Here is a 5705-nt window from a genome sequence, read left to right on the forward strand (position 1 = left end):
TGGATTTTATTCATTGTATGATTATGAATACCTTAATACTGTTGATTCTCTGTGTTCTGGTTGACTAGAATGTTTTCCTTCTTGTAAAGCAACTTATTTGATCATAGCAAATAAATTTTAGAATTTTGATTTTACATTTGAGGAATCTTTATCTCTTTGTCTACTTATAGATTTGTATTTCACTCCAATAGTAATTAAAGAATTCTGTAAAGCTCTGCCTGTCACCCAGAAGCTTTACTATTTATAATATCCCCAGCCTAGGGAAAAAGAGAAAAAAATTAATTTTACACTAAAACTAAAATTTGCAAATTTAATTGAGAAATTTTATTTGCGGTGGACCAAAGCTGTGATATTAGTTCTGATGGCCATTAGATTCACTTCAGTAAGAATTCATAGATCATCTTAATATGAGCTAGAAACTTGGTGTTTCACATATGTAGGGATCTCAACCCTATTCTTGACCCCACTCATGGAAATATCCACTCATGTAAATATCCAAATATTGTAGCGGTTTAATAAAGATGTATACCCAAGTTTATAATCAACATGTCTAAGAAGCCTTTTAGATTGAAAAATTACAGATACCTGTTCATGATCTTCACCCCAGATACTAGCTTTATTAGTATAACATCAGTGTAAGACTGCTCTTCAACTTCATTGGAAGAGACTTTACCAGGTATTTTCAACCATAAATATTGCAATAAAATTCCAAGTAAATGTCCCTAAGTTTTATGTATGCCAGTTAAAATAACATTATACAACTACCACCTGGATTTCCACTCTAAGAAGAGATACAAATTTAAGAGTTTCTTGAAATAGGTCGTGTCAAGAACCTCAAACCACAATAGACTAATTGTCATGAATAATTTCTGTTTAAAAATTTTGTACCAAAACTCTTGAACTCAGGGCCATCTGACTGCTAGATTATTCTTTGACTTTTTCTTTCTTTGCATGGCAATATTTTTCTTTATTGATTTAAGTTTTTGATTGCTAAATGAGATTTGTAATTTTGTCCTATTATTTTAAGCATAACTAAAGAAGACAAAAGAAGGCAATGAGGATCTCAGGAGGAAATAAATGATGCAAACTTCTTTTTTCTATAGACTTGAATTCAGAATGGAATCTGTTCTAATACAAATGAACAGAATCTTGGCTAAAAGGCAGCACAAAAATTATTTTGATAATTCTAATTTTAATACTGATAACTGATATCTTTTGCTGGTTTATTTCCAGAGTCTTAAGTAGTTTCAGTGCAGCCATTTACTCAAGAGATTATTGATATTCACCAAAAAGACACAAGTTTTCATAACCTCATGTCAGCTATCTGAGAGAGAATTCTACACAGCTGTATAGATTTGGAGTTCAAACAATAAGACTCATCTTTCCTGTTGACCAAGTTGAGGGACTCTGAGAAATACTAAAGGAATAAAAATTTTCCACTGTGACCTTCATATGAACTTTGCCCTTAACTGTCCCTTTGTATTTTTCTTGATAAGCCAAGCTTCCCACAACATGGCTTATAAACCACAAGACAATCCCTCACTCTTCCAATAACTATTTTTTGACAAGTTATTCCCAAAAGTATGCAAATTTCAACTGTCCACTCTTGCTAAGACTCTATCTACACTCTGTAAAATAAAACAGCTTTAAAGGTGTTTGTGAGCAGCAGATTTCTAAATAAAATCTTAAACTTAATGATTTTCTGTTGTTTTTTTATATATGGTCTAGTGAAAAATTCCTTAGACATGAGGACTATCCATAGCCTTGAAAACTAAATTGAACACTTAAGTCCTCAATCATATCTATAAAATGGATATACTAATATTTTTATAGTTCATAGTCATATAATAGTTGAATATGGTAATGCCAGTGTGACTGTTCTACAAATTGTAAAGCATTATATAAAATGTGGCAAGTAAGATTTTACTCACACCTCTTACCATTTTCCTAGGTATTGGACACAAATGCTTCCTTTCTGAGCTGACATCAACATTAAATAAAAATAATGGATATTTATCTCCTAAACCAAGAGAGAGATTATATGCTGGGTATTGTGTTAAGAACATGATCTATATTAACTTCTTATAACATACATATGAGATAGGTACTATTATTCACTTGGCTTTATGTATTAAAAGAATAAAGCATGCAAACATTCTATAACAAGTAAAAAATGCATAGCTAAAAAAATAGTAGAACTGAAATCTGAAACTGAAAAATCTGTTCTCAAAATTAATTGGTGGTACGAATCACTAGGATATAACAAATTTTAAAAATTGATCTTTTTACTGTTCTTTTCCCTAATGCTGGTACAAAGAAATTTTCCTTTCTTCATTTCTCCCACATGCAGTATCTATCCAAATCGCCATTACATCACTTTGGTGAATAAGTAGTTCTATAGAAATAATTGACTGACAACATGAGCCAGAGACTTAATAAGATAAGAGGGCCTCTAGAAGAAATTCTCTATGAAGAAGTGGTTGAGAGAAATCAAAACTAAAATAACAAGTGATTAGTAAAAAGTGGAGTCGGGGGGGAGATAAAAGAGAAGAAAAAAGGTCATTTTAAATTTCCAAGTTTAGCTCTAACATGCAAAGAGCTTTAAAGTCAATACTCCCTGATGTACCAAAAGAAAAAGCTTGGAAACCTAAAAATTACCAACTTTTCATTGACCTATCAGAAAACTGAGGTTGCACATCCACTGTTATATAATCAGGCAAATCTGGAGTCACAGCTGAGATCTACTTTCACAAAGCAGGGCTGTTAAAGTCATAAAAAGAGAGAAACACTTAAATGGTAAGTTTGACTAATTTCTGGATGTTGAGTATAGACTAGCTTGAGAATGAGAAACTGCTGGTGGTTGTAGCCTTAGGGGTACCCCACATATTCATGGGTTTAATTCCAGGAACCTAACCAAATTCTCATAGTGAAGAGCCAAGAAAGATCTTCTGATAGGTCTGGCAGGGCAAAGGAAGAATAATCATGATAGAATAATCTCAGAACATTCTACACAACAGAAAAATACTCTGGAGGTGAGTGAAGACTTTACCAGATACTTATCCCAGCTGAGAAAAGGAGATGCCTTCCACTTTAGCTTCTTCTAGTCTTTCTATATCACTTAATGTGGTGAAAAATAAAAACAAATGATCAAGACTTTACTATAGGAGAAACACTTTATCATTTAAGATGACAGTCCAGAGACACATTCCCACTATAAGACTGAGATTTATTTTTTCTTTGCTCATATTTAATTTTTATTTTGATATTTTTAATTCTACACAAGAAAATATATACTTCATTTATTTCTTTATTTATTTTTGATGCTATTATTTTATTTACTTAGGAAATATTCATGGCTTTTTTTCTTTTTCTTTTTCTGTAGCCAGCCTTAAGCTTTCTAAATTTGAAATATTTAAGCAAGTTTCAGGGGAAGGGGGGTTGGCAAAATCACTTAAGGGGGAAAAGAAATGTTGCTTTGTTAATCATTCTCTATGGTAGGTGATTAATTGTGTGTACAATTACATTTCATTTTTAATTAATTGTGCTTAAAACTTTAATTAAATTTAGGGTTCCCTTCTTAGAACAGCTTGTACTGATGAAGGTGCATGCTCTAGATGATGTCACTGTATTCGAACTCACAGTGAATGTTCTTGGTGTCCCAGCACAGGTGAGTGGGAGTAGCAGTAGGCACCCAATGCTGATTCTCAGAATCTCATTATGGATGAAGTACTTGGCCCACGCCACACGTGGGTCTTCTCCAGGCTTGGGAGTAGCATCCTCAATAGTTGATTTTTCAGCAAGGACTTTCTCAGTGAGTAGGTCTTGCTTGTTGAAGAACGGAATCACAGAGATGGTGTGCAGTCATCTGTTGTTCCAGATGCTCTTGAAGAGGTTCAGAGCCTCCTATTGACAAATGGTCTGGTTGTCCTCTCGAATGGCCATGTTGTAGCTGCTGCTGGACACCACAAAGATGAAGGCAGTCACATCACTGAAGCACAGGATCCACCCACATCAAACATCTGGAAGTTGACTTTTTCACCTGGAACTTTGTCTCAAAGATTCCAGAATTTAGGACGCCGCAGCAAAGCAGATCCTGATCCCTAGGCACATAGCCTGCTTGATAATGTATGTCTTATCCAGGAAGTACTGGGCGCAATCAGCTGATACTCGTTGGAGCGCTCTTAGAAGACATTGACCTTTTCATCCTTCCACAGAGCCTTGGCGTTCTCACAGAATTCTGGGCAGAAATCAAAGTCTGGCACTTTCATCATGCTCAGAATGTAGCCTACTCTGAACTGGGTCTCAGGGTTGGCCAGCTCCATGGGAGGCATCAAGTTCCTCATGGCACCATGATAGTTTAAATGGCCTCTTTCAGGTTGTTTATGTCCTGCGCTTTGGTGGCCATTTCACTATTGCTATTGCTCCTTGCAGCCTGCAGGTCCTCTGGCCGTTCTCTGCTAAACTCATTAACATGCAGGATCCTCGTTGGCTTCATAGTAGTCCTTTTACCATATTCTCCAGCAGCACGCAGTGCATGTCCAAGTAGACCTGCTCGTCCTTCTATAGTGCTTCTCCATCTTTTGGTTGGCCTTGCGCTACTCCTTCTCGTTGTTTTGGTCCTCGGTCTTACAGCCCATGGTGGTGGCCTGGTGCAGGTGGCCTCAGCAGGACAGGAGGGCCAGAGCAGCATGTGGTGAGTGTGCCTGGCACTGGCTAAGCTCCTTGAGAAGGAGCATGCGGGGAGGATTGCAGGCCGCTGGCCATATGGAGAGGTGGTGTCGGTCAGCCCAAGGGGATTGCACAGATCCCTTCCCTCGAGCCCAGCTGAGGCCTCCGGCGGCTGCTCTGGGCCGAGGCAGGCCAGAGCAGGAGCTGCAGGAGCTGCTCAAGACTAAGATTTAAATATATAATCATAAAATACTTCTCCTTCCTGACACCTTACCTCCACACGAACAGGGATCCAATATAATAACAATAGATTACTTCTGAAGGAGCTGTAAGAGCAGACTGTCTCTAAGAATGAATGTTTAAGGATTCCAAAACCAAAAAGAGAAAGAAATACAAGGAGAGTAGAGGAATTTGAAGCCTCTGGCACCTACAACTATAGCAAACATTAAACACAGCCCAACTCCTAAACAGAGTACCATAAATTCTCAGGTTAAAGGCTTATTTATCTCAGTTCTTATTATCTAACACAGTATGCCAAAAAGCAAGAGAATAAATGTATGAAGTGACAAATTAAGAAGCAGACTCACATATGTTACACACGTTGTAAAGATCAAGCAGCCAATGTGAAATAACTAGAATAATACCTTAAGGCTCTAAAGAATAGTAGACAATATATAAAAACAAACAAAAAAAAAGGTTAAAAGCAACTGATACAAGATAACTCTAAGTAATAATCAAAAAGAAAGGCTTGAAATCAAAACCACTAACAAATAAAAATGCCTTTGATGGTCTCATCACTAGACTGGACAAAATGAAGGAAAGTAATAGTTAACCTGAATAGTTAACCTGAAAATATGTTAATAAAAACTTCTCAAGCTGAAATGCAAACAGAAGTAAACAACTACAAGAACAAAAACACACAAACAATAACAACAGAATAACTCAGAACATCTAAAAAATTTGTCACGATTTTAATTCCATAATTAGAATACCAGAGAAAGAAAAGTGAATAGAGCAAAATAAATTATTCAAGTAAT

At 36.2% G+C, this 5705-nt stretch overlaps 1 pseudogene; it reads right to left on the reverse strand.

The window, feature by feature from the left end:
* Positions 1 to 221: 221 nt before the first annotated feature.
* LOC102892904 lies at positions 222 to 4637 on the reverse strand (annotated as a pseudogene).
* Positions 4638 to 5705: the final 1068 nt, after the last annotated feature.

This window comes from Pteropus alecto, unplaced genomic scaffold (genome assembly GCF_000325575.1).
Source record: "Pteropus alecto unplaced genomic scaffold, ASM32557v1 scaffold62, whole genome shotgun sequence".
In the NCBI taxonomy this organism is placed as follows: domain Eukaryota; kingdom Metazoa; phylum Chordata; class Mammalia; order Chiroptera; family Pteropodidae; genus Pteropus; species Pteropus alecto.